This window comes from Scyliorhinus canicula, chromosome 24, assembly GCF_902713615.1.
Source record: "Scyliorhinus canicula chromosome 24, sScyCan1.1, whole genome shotgun sequence".
Classification (NCBI taxonomy): domain Eukaryota; kingdom Metazoa; phylum Chordata; class Chondrichthyes; order Carcharhiniformes; family Scyliorhinidae; genus Scyliorhinus; species Scyliorhinus canicula.
This window is the reverse complement of record NC_052169.1, coordinates 14,040,375-14,060,335: the sequence shown is the minus strand read 5'-3', so window position 1 is coordinate 14,060,335 and position 19,961 is coordinate 14,040,375.

Below are 19,961 nucleotides of genomic sequence, written 5' to 3'. Positions count from 1 at the left end.
AAAGGCTCAAAGTTGATGCGTGCAAAATAAATAAGGGTCACTCATCTCTTGAGGCGAGGACGACCAGGTGCAGCATCTGGAGCCTTTGATAGGGTTTTGGTCGGTGTGTACATGACTGCGAAGTCGGACCTGTAAATAGGACAGGACACCCCAGACAACCCAGTTTTGCATGTGTTGCTGGTTCAGGATTTTCTCTCCTTGTGTTTCCTCTCTGCCTCTGATATGAGTTTTTTCTTGAAGGAGGCTGCACCATTTTTTTATTTGGCTGCACCATGTGCAAGCTTCTCCCAGGGCGCAAAGTCCATGAGGTGGGATACCCCATCTTGCTCGAAATAGGGAAAGGCGATTGGGCGGAGAATTGGTTCTGAGGCCAAAATTGGGTGGGGCGCCGGGTTCACGCCAAATCGCAACTCTCCGGCGCCTCAACAGCGGCGTCAATATGTTCCACTCTGCGCGTACAGTAAACGGCGTTTGCACATCATTAACGGGCCTGTCATGGTATTCTCTGGGGCCTCCGGTTTCTCCGCCCCCGCTGGGGTAATTCCGGATGGCGAGGTTCACTTGGGCTTTCAAAAATCGTGAAACAGGCGCCGTGACGGCTGTGGGGGAGAGAGGGGGGTACGGAAATCACCATAGTTTGTTGACAGTTGTACCCTAGCAGGGCAGCTTCTGCCAGGGCTGGGGGGAGTTGTGGGAGGTGGCCAGGAGGTGGGCAATTTAGCATGGCCAATCCACCTAACCTGCACATCTTTATGCATGTTGGTATGTAGGTATGTATGTTTTTATGTATGTTGATATGTATGTATGTTGCTATGTATGTTGGTATGTATGCATGCATGTAGGAATGTATATACATATGCATGTTGACATTCTTATCATAGAATCATAGGATTTACCATGCAGAAGGGCAGCACGGTAGCATGGTGGTTAGCATAAATGCTTCACAGCTCCAGGGTCCCAGGTTCGATTCCCGGCTGGGTCACTGTCTGTGTGGAGCCTGCACGCTGCCCCCCGTGTGTGCGTGGGTTTCCTCCGGGTGCTCCGGTTTCCTCCCACAGTCCAAAGATGTGCGGGTTAGGTGGATTGGCCATGCTAAATTGCCCGTAGTGTCCTTAAAAAGTAAGGTTAAGGGGGGGGGGTTGTTGTGTTACGGGTATAGGGTGGATACGTCGAGGGCCGAAGGGCCTGTTCTGTGCTGTACTGTTCTATGTTCTAAGGAGGTCATTCGGCCCATCGAGTCTGCACCAGCTCTTGGAAAGAGCTCCCCATTTAAGCCCACATTTCTAACCTATCCCGTAACCCAGCAATCCCACCCAGTAACCTTTTTGGACACTAAGGGCAATTTAGCACAGCTAATCCACCTAACCTGACATCTTTGGACTGTGGGAGGAAACCGGAGCACCCGGAGGAAACCCCCGCAGACACGGGGGGCAGCGTGCAGGCTCCGCACAGACTGTGACCCAAGCCGGGAATCGAACCTGGGACCCTGGTGCTGTGAAGCAACTGTGCTAACCACTGTGCTACCGTGCTGCCCTTGTGTTTGTTCTGATGAGTGCATAATGAAAAGTTTCAGCATCATGTCTCTCTTTTCAATTATTTTCTTATCCAACACGGGACGCCAAAGCCGCAGTCTGACCAATCAGAATGTGGAGATGCCGGCGTTGGACTGGGGGTGAGCACAGTAAAGTCCAACTTTAACCTGGTGTTGTAAGACTTCTTACTGTGACCAATCAGAGACAGTCGATTAGTCCCGAGAGGTGGTGATGAGAGGAAATTGAGTGCCGCCAAGCACTTCCTCCAATTAAGCCTTATCGAGAGACACATTAAATTAGACTTTGTGGTTCTTGACATATTTCTTTGACAAGCCCAGAGATGGCCCTATAATACTGCCCTCGGGGCAACATGGATACTGATGGGGCTTAGTAAGTGAAACTCCACACATTGTAACGATTTTTTTTTGACCGAAGCTTTCTTTTCAATGAACTGGAAAATTTCAATCTTGTCACATTTAGTGGTTGAACGCATAAATTGCTCCGAGTGTGAAGTTACATTTAAAATATGCTTATAGCGTTAAAAAAAAAGACATTTCCAAATGTATGAGTGACAAAAAAGGTTCTTCTGGTGCTGCCAGATATGAAAGAATACTACAGGACTTGTGTTGCAATCTCCCATTTGATCTATGCTAAAAGCAATAATCTACCTCGGGGATTCTAAAAATTGTTTACTGAGTTCTCTTAAAAGCAGTACTTATTAATAAAATGCTCCTTTCACTTTGCATTTGATCACCTGCAGATTATTCTTTATTTGTGTCACCTCTGTACCAATAATATATTTGTCAAAAGGGGTGGCCTAAAACCGTTATATTAGGTCAATCGATTCTCAGTCGCAAAAGGAGTGTAGACTCTATTGGGGCGGCACGGTAGCACAGTGGTTAGTACTGTTGCTTCACAGCGCGAGGGTCTCAGGTTCAATTCCCGTCTTGGGTCACTGTCTGTGCGGAGTCTGCACGTTCTCCCCGTGTCTGCATGGGTTTCCTCCGGGCGCTCCGCTTTCCTCCCACAAGTCCCGAAAGACGTGCTTGTTAGGTGAATTGGACATTCTGAATTCTCCCTCAGTGTACCCGAACAGGCGCCGGAGTGTGGCGACTAGGGGCTTTTCACAGTAACTTCATTGCAGTGTTAAATGTAAGCCGACGCCGGATTGTGGCGACTAGGGGCTTTTCACAGTCACTTCATTGAAGCCTACTCGTGACAATAAGCGATGATTATTATTATTACTTGTCACACTAATAAAGACTATTATGTGAACCCAGGCTCTTACTGGATTGGCAGTGACATTGCCACTCTGCTACCACCTGCCCCCGCACCCCTGGGTGAGCAAAAACCCACCACCAGTTGTGGAGCAAAGGGAGAGAGGATGCACAAGTGGTTGGAGACAGAGAGAGAGAGACAGAGAGTTACGGGAGTTGCAAAACATGGAGTTGGCGAGCAGGCAGACCATGGATAAATACAAACACAAGGAGGAGAATATTAAATCGGAGGCTGTGGGGAGACGATAGAACCTAAAGGTCAATCAATGCGATGGGAAAGTGGATTCTGGTGTGCTATAGACAACAACGCTGAGCGCGAGATTCAGGTTAATGGAGGGCAACGAATGGAAGGATGTCTAGGAAGACACTGGAGTAAATGAGCCAAGAGGTGAAATAAGTCACAAATGAAAACTAACTTTGGCAATAGAGCGGGGGTTGAAGGTGAGCAATATCATATTGGTGGAAGGCACCATGTGTGCTGATGTATAGGTTGTGCGTCAGAGGTCAAAGGGCCTGACCAGTCATGAAATGAAAATGTGATTTTACTCAGGGGGATAAGCATTTAGCCGCTAATGAAATCAAAGCAAAATACTGTAGATGCTGGAAATAATAATAATAACAATCTTTTATTGTCAAAGTATGAAGTTACTGTGAAACTCAGTCGGTCTGATAGCATCTGTGGAGGGAGAAGCCTTTTGAGTCTGGTCGACTCTCCTGTTTTAATTTTGGGTCAGTAATGAACACCTCAAAGTTAATTCGTTCCCCGAAGAATATACAAGGCGCTACTGAAAGGCAAATTTGTTTTTGGCTCTTCTTTCCGTTTATCCAACAAGGCGTGTTCAAAATTATCTTTTTTTAAATTTAGAGTATCCAATTCATTTTTTCCAATTAAGGGTCAATTTAGTGTGGCCAATCCCCCTACCCTGCACATCTTTGGGTTGTGGGGGTGAAATCCATGCAAACACGGGGAGAACGTGCAAACTCCACACAGACAGTGACCCAGAGCCAGGATGGAAACTGGGACCTCGGCGCCGTGAGGCAGCAGTGCTAACCACTGCGTCACCAGGCTGTCCCATAATAATAATAATCTCTCTTATTGTCACAAGTAGGCTTACATTAACACTGCAATGAAGTTACTGTAAAAATCCCCTAGTTGCCACATTCCAGCGCCTGTTCGGGTACACAGAGGGAGAATTCAGAATGTCCAATTCACCTAGCAGCACGTCTTTCGGGACTTGAGGAAGGAAACCGGAGCACCCGGAGGAAACCCACGCAGACATGGGGAGAACGTGCAGACTCCGTACAGACAGTGACCCAAACCGGGAATCGAACCCGGGACGCTGGCGTTGTGAAGTAACAGTGCTAACCACTGTGCTACCATGCCGCCCAGTCCAAGAACGCGTGTCTGTAACACATCAGAATCCACTATCCCATCATATTCTTTGACCTTTATAGAACATAGAACATAGAACAGTACAGCACAGAACAGGCCCTTCGGCCCTCAATGTTGTGCCGAGCCATGATCACCCTACTCAAACCCACGTATCCACCCTATACCCGTAACCCAACAACCCCCCTCTTAACCTTACTTTTATTAGGACACTACGGGCAATTTAGCATGGCCAATCCACCTAACCCGCACATCTTTGGACTGTGGGAGGAAACCGGAGCACCCGGAGGAAACCCACGCACACAGGGGGAGGACGTGCAGACTCCACACAGACAGTGACCCAGCCGGGAATCGAACCTGGGACCCTGGAGCTGTGAAGCATTTATGCTAACCACTATGCTACCCTGCTGCCCCTTATGTTCTATGGCTTCCCGGTTTAATGCTCGGATTTGCACGATTGGATTGCTTAATGGCGCTAGAATATCCAGGGGTGTTTTCAACCTCCTCCCAGCGATTGAGGTTGAGCATGCTCCAATGTGACTTAGGCGGAACAAAAGTCCCGAGGTAATAATAATAATATGAAGTTACTGTGAAAATCTCCTCGTCGCCACATTCAGGCGCCTGTTCGGGGAGGCCGGTACAGGAATTGAACCCACGCTGCCGGCCTTGTTCTGAACTACAAACCAGCTGTCCAGCCTACTGAGTTAAACCGGCCCCTAATAATAATAATAATCTTTATTATTGTCACAAGTAGGCTCACATTAACACTGCAATGAAGTTACTGTGCAAATCCCCGAATCCCCAGCCCAAGGCATTAGTAAGCATGCAAAGACCTTTAGCAAGAAATATAACTGACACCCAACACGGAGTAGCCAATTGCCTTGCTGAGCCACACTTTCAAAACAGAACTGCAGTCCGGACCTTGAAGTAATTTAACAAGATGGGTGCAAGTCGCTATTGTGTGCATGCTTCACCAGCGGCACATCAGGGGGCCTTCATTTTTGTGTTAGCGTGTTTCTTAAATCTTAATGGATCAGAACACTGCAAAACAGGAATCCTGTCACGCGGACTGAAAGTCCATGCTGTTCCCCCCCCCCCCCCCCCCCCCTCCAGCGGAAAAAAACCACACAGCTTATTGAAGCATATTCTCAATGTCGTATCTGTGTGTCTGTAGGCTCCCAGTTAGTTTCTGTCTGTGTCTTTGAGACTCTCGGCTCACAGCTTCCTGCGAAAGCAGCTTCCTTTCAATGGATCGTAACTGATGGTGAAGAAACAGCGAGTGGGATTTTCCAGACCCCCCCCCCCCCCACCCCCACCCCCGCTGCGTGTTTCTCGGCAGCGCGCCGTCCGCTGACGGCGGGAACAGAGAATCCTAACGGCTGGAGATTTCCGACCGGCACGTTTTGCATGAATCAATAAACCGACAGGGACAAGGTGAAGTTGCTGGGTTACGGGGGTGGGGTGGAGGTGCGGGCTTAAGTAGGGTGCTCTGTCCGAGGGCCGGTGCAGACTCGATGGGCTGAATGGCCCCCTTCTGCACTGTAAATTCTATAATTCTGTGACTCAAGTACCTTTAAAGAAGGGCTCGCCATTCCTTAGTACCTTTCACAATCCCAGGCAGTTTGCAGCCAATGAAGTGACAGTCACTGTTCTAACGGCAGCCATTTTCTGAACAGCAAACTCCCAGCAGTGTAACAATGACTGTTCTTTTTTCTATGTTTGCTGTGGTTTCTCTCCCCGCATTTAGTGATGCATGAGACAGGCGTTCAAATGTTCCCATAGCGAGATTTTTCCTGGAACAGGTTACTAGCCTGCCGCCCGAGGGTTGTTATTTGAGGGGTACCGTGTGTGGATGACCAGGAGTCTCTCTCATCTGGCCCATCGAGTCCGCACCGGCCCCCTGAAAGACAACTGCACCCAGACCCACTCCCCCACCCCCAACCCTACAACCTAACCTACACAGCGTTGGACACTAAGGGCCTATCGATGTAACCTGCGCATCTTTGGACTGTGGGAGGAAAGCGGAGCACCCGGAGGAATCCCTCGCAGACACGGGGAGATGGTGCAGACTCCGCACAGACAGTGACCCAAGCCGGAAATGGAACCCAGGTCCCTGGCGCTGTGAGGCAGCAGTGCTAACCACTGTGCCACCGTGCCGCCCTGGTGTCACTCAGCCTGGGCTAGCGCATTCACAAGAAGGAACATTTGGACAAGATGGCTTGTGACAGAATAAAAGAGAAATCTTTCTTCAAGAATGGCTAAAATAACGAATTTCTAAGTGAATTCATATTTTCAACACAACCCATAAATCCTAAGAAATCGTACCAGGAGTACGCCGTTCGGCCCATCGAGCTCGTGCCATTATTCACTTAGGTCATGGTTGATGTGACTGTGACCTTCACTCCACTTTGCTGACCCCACCTCACCCCCAATAACCTCGACTCTATTGTCAATCAGAAATCTGTCAAACCCAGCCTTGAATGCATGCAATTGCCTGGTCTCTACTGCACTATGGCTTAAGGGATTTCAAAGTCCAAGGGCGATATGAGAGAGGACATCCCCCCTCTTCAATGGGAGACCCCTTACTTATAAACTGTGCCCCCTAGTTCTAGATTCCCCCACCAGGGGAAACATCCTCCCAGCATCTACCCTGTCGAGCACCTTCAGAATCATACATGTTCCAATTATTCCCTTCGTTCTTCTAAACTCCTGCTCAAACCTTCCCTGTAAGAAAACCCCTTCATCCTGTGCAGTGTTGGTGTCCTTATCTAAGGGAGGATGTTCTTGCTATGGAGGGAGTGCAGCGGAGGTTTACCAGGCTGATTCCTGGGATTGCGGGTCTGACATATGTTGGTTCGGATTATATTCATTGGAGTTCCGAAGAGTGAGAGGGGATCTCATAGAAACTTATGAAATTCTAACAGGTTTGACAGGGTAGATTCAGAAAGAATGTTCCCGATGGTGGGGGAGTCCAGGCTTAGGGGCCATAGTTCAAGGATAAGGGGTAAACCTTTTAAGACTGAGGTGTGGAGAAATTTCTTCACCCAGAGAGTGGTGAATCTGTGGAATTCACTATCGCAGAAAGTAGTTGAGGCCAAAGTGTTGTGTAATTTCAAGAAGGAATTAGATACAGCTCTTGGGGCTAAAGGGATCCAGGGATATGGGGGAGGCGGGATCAGGGTGTTGAACTTGATGATTGATGTGTTGGGTAAGCTGGGTCTGCGAGGACTGCGTTTACTGCAGCAGTGAGAGAGACAGGCTTCCAACACTTGGAGAAATGCAACTCTATTTTATTGAACTCTGAACTATACTTTAACTGTGGGTTGACATGATGCTGCGTTGACTGGAGACCTGAGGCTAACCTGACCAGACTATCTTACTACCACATGGTGTATGTTCTAGTTGTTGCTCACGGGCTCTGACTGTCTCAGAGGCTGCATCCCGAGAGAGCGGGAAAACTAGTGCCCTCTGGCTTTATAGTGGCCGTGTCCTGTCTGGTGATTGGCTGCTGTGTTCTGTGTGTTCATTGGTCATCCTGTGTGTCCATCACTGCCTGTCTGTGCACCATCATATACTGGTGTGTATATTGTGACGATGATCAGCCGTGATCATAATGAATGGTGGAGCAGGCTCGAAGGGCCGAATGGCCATCTCCTGCTTCCATTTTCCATGTTTCTATCCCAAGAATTTGATAGTGAACCTTCTTTGAACAGCTCTCAATGCAAGTTTATCCCTTCCCAAGGAGGGAAGTACTCACTTATCATACTCTCGTTGTGGATTCACCATTGCCCTGTATAGTTGCAGCAAGACTTTTATACTTCATTCAATAAAGGCCAACATTCTGTTTGCCTTCCTATCGTACTGCATGGGGAGCAGACGGACTTTTTGTGATTCTTGCAGGAGGAATCCCAGACAGACCCATCTATGCCACAGTATTCTGCAGGCTTTTCATTTAGATAATGTCCTAGCTTTCTATTCTTCCTGACACATTTTCCCACATTATACTCCATCTTCCGGATGCTTTCCCATTCACTTACCCACTGCGGACCATTCCGCGCAACTTATTTTCCTACCTATCTTGATACTGTTATGGGTCAGGGTTTTAGAGAATCCCAAAGTGTATCGTGGAGTTCACCTGACCCTCAACTTTTAATAGATTGTGGTATGGGGAGCACACGGCCCACTCTACAGGTGTGTTACAGCAGAAATGGACGAGTATTTTTTAAAACAAAACAATGTTTATTCTATGAACTCAAGTTAACCTTTCTAAAACAAACAGTGAACATCTTAGCAACCAATAAATCAACCCCCCCCCCCCAAAGAATACAACACTAAGTAATCTGTATGCTGTTCTTTTAACATCCAAAAGACTTAACAAACCTTCAAACAGGAGCACATTAGGTTTACATTTAATACTGAGACCTTTTTACAATTCTGAGTTAACCAAATGATCCATAGATAGTCTTTGGATGGCAGAGATCAACAGCAGTGTAGCTCACTGAAAAATACCGACACACACAAGCTTTTCTCAAACTGAAACTAAAAAGCAGAAGTAGAGCTCAGCTCCACCCACACTCAGGCATCACTCCAATAACATGAGCAGTTTCATTTCTTAAAGGTACATTTCTTAAACATCTATTTCTTAAAGGGTACTCTCACATGACAACACCATTAGCAAAATTGCCCAGAATACAATTGGTCCCTTCATCAAAACCAGGAACATTCATCAAACTTAGATGAGATCCCAGCACCGATCTCTGTGGGACTTCACTTATTACGATTTACCAGCTTGAAAATGACCCATTTGTCTCAACTCTTTGTTTCCTGTTCATCGTCCAATCTTCTGTCTATGTTAATATCTCACCTCCAACATCATGCTCTCTTATCTTGTGTTGTAAACTTTCGTGTGACACCCTGTTGAATGCCTTTTGGAAATGTAAATACGCCACCCTAACCCTAACCCTAACCCCAACTCTCCTGGTTCCCCTTTATCCAGCCAGCTAGTTACATCCTCAAAAAACTCTAATAAATTTGTCATACACCACTTCCCTTTCACACAACCATGTTGACTCTGCCTGACTGAATTATGACGTTTCTCAAGGTACTACCTCATTGATAATACATTCTGGTGTTTTTCCAATGACAGAGCTCCATCGTTTCCTGTTTTCTGTCTCCCTCCATTCTTGAACAGAGGCGTGACATTTCTGGTTGTCTGATCCGCTGGGACTTTTCCGGCATCAATGGAATTTTGTAAAATTACCACCAAGGCAACCCCTTTACTGTAGCTACTTCTTGAAGGACCCTAGAATGCAGTCCATCAACTGCAGGGGACTTTTCGACCTTTGGGCCCAATGGTGTTCACTCTACTTTTCCCCCCATCCAATGCATGCCACATGATATGAGCAACAAGTAATATGCCGTTGGTTACGTATGGAGCTACGTCATCACAATCCTTTTTGTTATTGCAGTATTTGTTGTATATTCTATGACTCAGAGTTAGGCAGAGACGAACAAGATTCTATGTGTGTTAACAAGTTTGATTCGCAGTGTTTTACAATGTATGTTCCAAGCTCGCAAGCATAGATGCAAACTCGTTCTTCACGCACTCCAGTGGAGCGTTGGCATTCAGGTCCTGACAATGGGTGTGATGCATAAGTTATTGGCCGTTCGCCTTCTTCGGCGTACTGTGAGAGCACAGCTTCAATTGCATTTCCTGGCGCGTCTGTTGTGGCATACGTTTGAGCATGTGGGCGTAAATGTACGGGAACTGGCGGAGATGCTACCTTTGCCTTTAAAGTTTATAATACTGTCTGGATTGTCCATGCCCATTATACATCTATCCACAGTAGCTTCCAAATCTCGTAACCTTTGTGAACAGATTGGTGATAAGGGTGGCAATAGCGTGTTTTGTAATAGAATGGAACTCTGATCGTTTCCAAAACCAGAATGAGGGAGCTCTCCAGTTGTTGCGATTTACTTCTCCCGCCAGCAGTGCATCCCCGCCGGCGGGTTTCCCAGCGGAGTTGGGCGGCTACAATGGGAAATCCCATTGACAAGCGGCGGGAAGATAGAACCCTGCCCCCAGCGAATGGCGCGGGGCTGAGAGATGCGCGGTTAGGTGGACCGGGAGAATCGCACCCGGAGTCTTTGGAAACCTGAAGAGTTTCTATCGCGGGAGCGAGAGAAAATTGTGAAATATACCTTTGTGGAGTTTGACACTCAATCTAAAGTCTTTCACATGTTGGTGAGAAGCAACGAAGAGATGCCTCTACTGAGCATTTCCTAAAATGACCTGGTCCCTCTCACGCACAGCGGTGAACACATGTCCTACCTCACTCTCAAGGAAAGACTCCTCCACATGTTGAATTGATGACGTCCATCACCTTAGACAACCCAGCCCCGAAGTTGTGGTGGCTGCAGACTCAGTCCAGCACCGCCACAGTCGGGGGAGGGCCGATCCGCAGGTAGGGGGGGACACTATTCGGGGCTGGGGGCACTGTGGGGAGGTGGTCCGAGTCGTGCGAGCCGGCCAAAGGCGGGGGGGGGTGGACTATTTTGCGGGCCGGGCCTGCGAGCAGCCGCCGCCACGTTGCACGGCGCGGGCGCTGCAGGCCACCGCCATGAGCATGCACGGCCATGGAGCCGACAATTCTCCGGGGCGTAGCGACAGCTAAAGTTGTGCTCTATGCTGCCGTCCTGCCATGTCTGGCCTAAAACGCCACTGTTCCCATAGCCCCAGAATCGGAGAATCCAGCCCCGGCTTTCTCTCTCTTGTGTCAGGTCCAAGAGCGCCTTCCTTGAACAGTTCAATTACCTGGTTTCAGCATCGTTAATTACCTTGGTTCACTCCCATTGGTGAAGAGGCTGCTGCAAAGCCGGAATTGTATTCGGGGTCATACCCAGTGTCCTGCCTTATCAATGAGTACGCTTCGAGCTGGAGAATGCTACTGGGGCGGACCGATGGCGGTTGATTATTTTTTTTCTTACCTGCCGATTCATAATGCAGCCGGATTTCCCAGCTCACCTTCTACAACTCAGCGTAAAATGGTCACGCTGCCTTTGGTTGCTTGGTTCAGTCAGCATTTGGTTCACGAAATTGAAACGAATAACCCTCCCCCATTCTATCTAAAGCCAATTAGAACAACACACCGCGTCTAGCAGCCCTGAAGAATCAACGGGGTCTGGAGAAATGCAACAAGGCTGAGAAAGGATCTGCAACTGTGTCTGATGATAATATATCCGATTCGCTCACCATTCAACTAACATTTATTTCTTAAGCGCAGTTATTTCTTGTGGATCCAGTTGTAACAATGTGTGCGTTGTGCACTAAACTGTATTTGTTTGGGAGCCCAAATCCTTTGGGTGGTACGATGGCACAGTGGTTAGCACTGCTGCCTCACAGCGTCAGGGACCCGGGTTCGATTCCGACTTTGGGTGACTGTCTGTGTGGAGTCTGCACGGTCTCCCCGTGTCTGCGTGGGTTTCCTCCGGGTGCTCCGGTTTCCTCCCACAAGTCCAAAGGTGTGCAGGTTAGTTCGATTGGCCATGATCAATTGTCCCTTAGTGTCCAAAGATGTGCCGGTTAGGTGGATTAGGCATGTTAAATTGCCCCTTTGTGTCCAACGATGTGCAGTTTAGGTGGATTGACCACAATCAATTTTCCCTTACAGTCCAAAGGTTGGGTGGTATTATAAGCATAGGGCAGGCGATTGGGCCTAGGTAGGGTGCTCTTTCTCGAGGGTCGGTACAGACTCGGTGGGCCTCCTTCTGCACTGTCGGAATTCTCCGATTCTTAACATTATGATTGTAGCTGAGTCTGTTACACTTTAACATCTCGGAAATATTCAATCCATTTTCTCAGGAATCTAATACTGAGCGTGATTGTGCGGGAATAGAGGGGTTTTACCCCCTCCTGCCGAAGTATTTCCCTCCAATATTCCCTCTTTTAATGGTGTGCTTTGGAGATGCTTTCATGGAGGGGAGTGTGTGTTGGGGGCGGGGGGGGGTGGGGGTGGGGGGGGGGGGGGGGTAGCGGGGGGAGGTCAATGAATCTCCAGTGCATATTCAGTCTGGGACTGAGCTCCAAATGGTCATTTGGATTTTGAGGGTTTTGTGCGGGCGGTGAAGAATCCAGCATGAGTTTGAATAGTCAAACAGAAAGGAACTTTATTTACAACAATATGCACAAAGTACCAGTCGTTCAGTACTGGTTCCGTCTCCAGCTGGTAGCACACTGGCCTGCTCGATTTATATACCTGCACTCCTAATGAGTGCCCCCCCTCATTGGGGGAGCATAGGGTAACCGTTTCCGTGCTCAGTGGGCACTGCAGGGGTTGGACTGCTTCATCCACCCCAGTTTTCACATTTTGATTTAATGTTTTTTAAGTTTCCGTTCGCCTTTGTTCTTTTTGTGCTATGCTCCATTTGTCTTTTAGGAGCGTCCCTTTTAATTTATCCCTCAGTTAATTTCTGTTTTTCTATTTAGTTGCTTGGACCCTAAAATGCATACAGCATAGGTAACCAATTGTCCCCAGACAATAGGCAGGTTATAACTGAGGGTCATCACAGCACAGCCCGATCTTCCCAACATCTATACTCAACAGCAATGGTAATGGTTCGATACCCGGGTCCCCAGATCACTACCCTGGGTCTCTGGATGACGGGTCCAGAGACAGCACCAGCACGCCAATGCCTCCCCATTTGGAATGCACTACCTGATGAGGCGGTGGACACAGACTGAGCGGTGAAAAGAATTGGATAATTTCTTAAAGGAGAAACACAATGGCAGGGATATGGGGCAATTGGCCGGGGAGTGGAATTAACTGGGTTGTTCTTTGAAAGAGCTTGTGCAGACTCGACGTGTTGACTGGCACAAAGTTGGAATGGTGGACTTACCAACGGGCTTGTGACCAAACTTGAAAGCATTTAGAGACGAATATCGAAACTGATCCCAGGTAACGCGTGCCGAGGTTACTCTGACACAAGCAAACAACCGAAATGCGGAATAAAGTTCTGTCTCGGCTCTTAAATCCCACTTCCCATTACCACCGGGATGCTGCCCACGCTGGACTCCTGAAAATTGAAAACTCAGCGGATCTGGCAGCACGTGTGAAGCGAGAAAGAGGGTTAACAGGCAGGATTTTCCTCCCCCCCTCGCCACCCTCCAACAACAGATCTTTCCACCCTCACCCCCCCCCCACACCCCCGAAGCAGTGGCATTCCGCCATTGGCTGGTGGCGGAATCCTATGGACCCGCCACTGTCAGCGGCTTTTTCCATTGCTCGCACCCTCTGCCACCACAAATCCCACCGGAAGATCCCGCCAGAGGGAAGGGTCGACAAACTCCAGCCAACATTTCGAGTCCGTATCGTCAGCTCTGTCTCTTCCTCCACAGATGCTGCCAGACCTTCTGAATGATCCGCATCATTTTCTGCCTTTATCGCATTCCTGCTCTCTCTTTTCACCACATGCCCTACCGGCCAAATCTCCCCTTATTTGAGGTGTGGTGATATGATCTGCATACTCGTCTGCCATTGGGCCAGAACGTCGGCTGACCATTGGCCCTTGTCGGTCATGTGCCTCTTGACCGATTGGCCGAGAGGCTGAGTTAACCACGCCTCTATTAACGAGGTATAAATGCTCAGACGCCTGACGATTGTCCCTTTCCACTGTAGACGATCGCAGAGCTGTGTTCTAGTCAATTAAAGCCAGACTTTGGTAAATCACTCGCCTCGCGTACAATCGATGGTACATCATGAGGAAAGATGGAGTAGCATTGGATATAGTTCAGAGGAGGTTCACTAGGTTAATTCCAGAGATGAAGAGGGTTTGTCGGATGACAATCTTTATTAGTGTTACAAGTAGGCTTACATTAACACGGCAATGAAGTTACTGTGAAAAGCCCCGAGTCGCCCCACTCTGGCGCCTGTTCGGATACACAGAGGGAGAATTCAGAATGTCCAATTCACCTCATAGCATGTCTTTCAGGACTTGTGGGAGGAAACTGGAGCACCCGGAGGAAACCCACACAGACATGCGGAGAACGTGCAGACTCCGCGCAGACAGTGACCCAAGCCGGGAATCGAACCTGGGACCCTGGTGCTGCAAAGCAACAGTGCTAACCACTGTGCTACCTTGCCGACGTGCCGTGAAAAGAGATTGAACAGTTTAGGCCTATACTCTCTCGAGTTAGAAGAATGAGGGGAGATCAAATTGAGGTGTACAAAATGATAGAAGGTATGGATAAAGTGGACGTGGAGCTTTCTCGTCTGGGGCATTCTGGAACGAGAGGTCATAGTCATTGGATAAGCGGTAGCAAATTTAAAATGGAGTTGAGGAGAAAGTACTTCTCCCAAAGGTTTGTGAATCTGTGGAATTTGCTACCCCAGAGTGCAGTGGATGCTGGGAGAGTGAACATATTTAAGGAGGAGTTGGACAGATTTTACATTGGTAATGGGTTGAAGGGTCATGGTGAACAGGCAGGACGGTGGAGTCAAAACCAGGGTGAGATCAGCCGTGATCGAATGGTGGAACAGACTCGATGGGCCAAATGGCCTAATTCTGCCCTTCTGTCTCATGAACATATTCACTGCAGCGGAACCAGAGAATCCCGCTGCCGTGAACGGACAGAGTATCCTGCCCATGGTCTATGGACTCAAATATAAAATGCAGGGAGAAGTAAAATTTTTATTTCAATCCAGTAAGTTAAGGAGACCTTCATTAAGCAATGTATAGCGATCATTAACACTTGTGATAATGTCAGAATTTCAGATATATTGCATTAATTGCATTTGGTGCAGTAAGGGTTAAAAATCTGGGTTAGTGTGTGTGTGTGACTGCTGCAATCATGTTTTTTTAAAATCCTGATTTGAATGGCAGCTAGACGTTTGGGGACCGAGATACAATTAAAGCATCATAAAAGTTTGGGCTTATAGTCTATTGTTTATATTAAAGGGGTTCCCTGGGGATTGGGCAGGATTCTCTGTCCCGCCAGATCCGTCTTCTGGGACAGCGACCCCCATTAGTAGCGGGATCCTCTGTCCCAGCAGCCGGCCAATGGGGTTTCCTTTTGTGGCCACCCCCACGCCGTCGGGAAACCCGCAGATGGGAGTGCGCTGCCGGCAAAGTGGAGGATCCCACTGATGGAGATTGTGTTCCGCTCAGTAAGGTGGCATGATTGGTGGGAGGTGTCTGGGGCTGAAGCAGTCAGGTGTTCAGTTTTGTGTTTGTGTTAATTCTGTTTTTAATTCGGGATGTGAACAGAACATAGAACATAGAACAGTACAGCACAGAACAGGCCCTTCGGCCCTCGATGTTGTGCCGAGCAATGATCACCCTACTTAAACCCACGTAACCCGTATACCCGTAACCCAACAATCCCCCCCCATTAACCTTACACTACGGGCAATTTAGCATGGCCAATCCACCTAACCCGCACATCTTTGGACTGTGGGAGGAAACCGGAGCACCCGGAGGAAACCCACGCACACACGGGGAGGACGTGCAGACTCCACACAGACAGTGACCCAGCCGGGAATCGAACCTGGGACCCTGGAGCTGTGAAGCATTGATGCTAACCACCATGCTACCGTGAGGCCCCAAAACAGATAAGAATCAGGGCTGGGATTCTCCCCTACCCAGCGGGGCGGGGGGTCCCGGCGTACCGGAGTGGCGAGAACCACTCTGGCGTTGGGCCTCCCCAAAAGGTGCGGAATTCTCCGCACCTTTAGGGGCTAGGCCCGAGCCGGAGTGGTTGGCGCCCCGCCGACCGACGCGAACGGCCTTTGGTGCCCGGCCGTCCAGCGCCACGGCGGGCCGAAAGGCCTTCGCCGGTCGGCGTGAGTCCGCGCATGCGCCGGAGTGTCAGCGGCCACTGACGTCACCCCGGCATATGCGTGGTGGAGGGGGGTCACTTCCGCCTCCGCCATGGTGGAGGCTGTGGCGGCGGCGGAAGAGAAAGAGTGCTCCCACGGCACAGGCCCGCCCGCCAATCAGTGGACCCCGATCGCCGGCCAAACCACCATGGGTGCAACTCCCCAGGGTCAGAACGCCCCGCGCCCCACCCCCGCAGGACCCCGGGACCCACTCGCGCCACGTGCTGCTGTTAGCACAGTTGGATGGCGCAGTGGTTAGCACAGTTGCCTCACAACTCCGAGGTTCTAGGTTTGATTCTAGCCCTGGCTCACTGACAATGTGGAGTTTTCCCATTCTCCCCGTGTTTGCGTGGGTTTCCCCCACAACCCAAAGATGTGCAGCGTAGGCAGATTGGCCACGCTAAATTGCCCCTTAATTGGAAAAAATGAATTGGATACTCTAAATTTAGAAACAAAAACCTGTATTTAAAAGAAAATTGTCACCTGAGATGGGTGTTGTTTGAGTGGAGATAAAGATAGCAATTAAGGGTTGTTATGTTATCGTATTGATAAGCACTGATAATTAAAAGCTATTTGTCTTACGATGTTAAAGTTAGAAATACTGTGATAGTAATAAATTTAATATACCATATCCCTATTTGTGCATGAAAACAATCCTGGAGCGAATCATTCTTTCTGCACAGTGTTACAAAATTAAATAAAATATTAATGTTTCTGTCCAGAATCCTAGCCACAGTTGGGGTCTTGTCGGGGATCATATTATACTTAATAGTCCAATGCTTTCATTATTTCATACTTTTGTTGTAGTGATTGTCTATAACTATGCTATGGATTATCATTACTTGTTTTATTGGTGTCGTCATGACAATTAAAGTAGCAGCCGCCATGAAGATTTTTCAATCGAGCAGTTATTTATCTATCGACATGTGAGCACTTTCATTAGGAGGTGTTGGTGAAAACTCGATTCCCTGCTAACATTCCCAAAATACTGAGGGATTGAATGAAAGATGCGTTATGCTGAGCAATCAGCCTTGTCGAACAGTGTTCCTCCTTGCCAGCCTAATTAAAATAGAAAAATGAAATCATTTGGCTACGAATTTGACATTCATTATTCCCTGTTTGCTAAAATATTAGGCACGGATTTGGTGCATGAATTAGATGTACACTGAGATCCCTCTTCCTGTTGTCTTTCCAACGATAACGGGCGGGATTCTACGACCCCCCCTCTGCCGAGTCGGAGAATCGCGGGGGGGGGTTGGCGTGAATCCCGCCCCCGCCGGCCGCCGAATTCTCTGGCCCTCCAAACGTTGTTGAGGCGTGAGTCGCGCTGCCCCCCCTCCCCATGAATGGCGGGGACCGGCGCGACTCAATGAGCTGCCCGGATTCTGCGGTCCTCGATGGACCGAAATCCCACTGGCGTTTTGCCGGTCCCGCCAGCGTGGGTCAGACTCGGTCCCTTACCGGCGGGACCTGGCGGCGCGGCCGGGCTCCGGGGTCCTGGGGGGGGGGCGCGGAGCGATCTGGCCCCGGGGGGTGCCCCCATTGTGGCCTGTCCCACGATCGGGGCCCACCGATCGGCGGGCGGGCCTGTGCCGTGTCTTTTCCCACGCGTTGGCCGTGTCAGCCGGGACTCTCGCCGGCCGATGGAGTCCCTTCGGCCCCGGCTGGCGTGGCGCCAAAGGCCTTCCATGCCAGCCGGCGGGGCGCAAACAACTCCGGCGCCAGCCTAGCCCCTGAAGGTGCAAAGGATTCCGCACCTTTGGGGCAGGCCAATGCCGGAGTGCTTCACGCTATTCCGTTCCACCGGGACCCCTCGCCCTGCAGGGTACGGGAGAATCCCACCCATCATTCCTCTGTGAATATTGCTTGATTTGTATCCCCCCGGCAAACTTTGTCAATGTTTGTTTGTTGAAAATGGCAAAGCTGGCCTGCCCATGACTGAGTTCTCAATTGTGATCACAAGTGTTGAGGTGGAAAGTGGCCGAATCCCGTCCCGATGTTTATATCGGCTTCAGTCGAAATCCAGAATAGGCGATTGTGAATGGGTGACCCATGTTCCAAGCCATCTCCTCCTCTCAAATGTTTGCTGAAATCATCCAAACCTGCGCTGCCCATGTCTTAGCTCACACTATGTCCTGCTCACCTCTCATGCATCTGTGTAGTTCAGCCGGTTAAGCATCGGTCTTTTAACATGTTGGCCCAATTCAACCTGTGCCTTTCTGTTGGAAGTGTGGTGGAGGCAGGTTCATTAGAGGCCTTCAAGAGGGTGTGAAATAGTTACTTGAAGAGTGTTGTGTTATGCTTCTTCATCTAGCTGCTTCCTTGATGCGTGCTCTGACAAAGGAAGGTTCAGACTTGGAGATAGATTTAACACATTTATTGAACAGTTAACAATTCTCCTACTTGAGCTCGACTCTCCTGCTAATCTAACTATAGTAACTCAATCTAACTAACCAGTCTGCTCTAAGCCATGTGGTGGGTGTGATGCTTCCTGATCTGCCCCTGTCTCTTTGAGTGTCGCCTATGGAAAGAGAAAAAACATGTGTGCCCTGTCCTTTTATATGGGTTGTGTAAATGCCCCCTTGTGGTAGTGCCACCTCTGGGTGTGTCTTGATTGACCATTGGTTGTGTCCTATCTTACTGACCTATGGGTTGAATGTCTGTGTGTCACGATGTCTCTGGTGCTCCCTCTAGTAGTTATTTAGTCCTAGTGTATTTACATTAACCCCTTGTGTATCTACAATGATGCATATATCACCACAAAGAGAAAAGATGAAAACAGTGGGGCGGGGAAAAGGTTGGGAGACTGACCGTTATGATGCTCGTTTGGAGAACCAGTGGAGGCCCGATGGGATATATGGCCTGTGCCGGAATAGCTCTGGGATTCTGCTGATCCACTTCGGTTCTCAGTTAAGCAACACTTTGATCATAAAATGAGCATTTCATTTTCAAACTCCTCCATGGCGCCATTCTGCTCCTTATTTCTGTAATTTCATCCAGCCCCAAATCCCTCTGAGACATCTGCACCCCTCTAATCCTGCCCTCCAGGGCATCCCGGATATTAATCATTTCAGCAGGGGTTTCCCAGACCAGAAGATCTAAAATTCTCTTTCTGAATCTCACCATGTCTCCACCTCACTTTCCACCTTTAAGATGCTCCTTCAGCTGAGCGTTTGGTCATCTGGTTTAACATTACCTTATGCGGTTCAATGTCCAATTTTGCATTAAACCATGCAGTGCCTTTGGAGGTTTTATCACTAAATGTGCTGCATAAATGTAAATTCTCGTGCGCTAAATGTCAATCATTGAAACTCTTTCCGTGAGACAATATGAAGAATGTGTAAAAACCTGCAAAATGATCACACTGTCTCATTGCAAGCATTCCAGGTACATCACTATACGTTGTAAGTAGTGCTCGTGTTATTAATAATATTAATAATAATTCTTATTGACACAAGTAGGCTTACATTAACACTGCAATGAAGTTACTGTGAAAATCCCCTCGTCGCCACATTCCAGCGCCTGTTTGGGTACACTGAGGGAGAATTCAGAATGTCCAAATTACCTAACAGCACGTCTTTCGGGACTTGTGGGAGGAAACCGGAGCACCCGGAGGAAACCCACGAAGACACGGGGAGAATGTGCAGACTCCACACAGACAGTGACCCAAGCCGGGAATGGAACCTGGGACCCTGGCGCTGTGAAGCAACAGTGCTAACCACTGTGCTACCTTGCCACCCATTGGTTTGCACAGTAGTGCTATTGTTGAATGTCTCTCACCACAATATGTGGTTCATGAACTTCCCCTCCCCATCTGCCTCCTTTGACCTTCCTTCTGTGTAGGTCTTCATATTCTTTAAACGCTCAGGCTTTGTAATAATGGATGCCA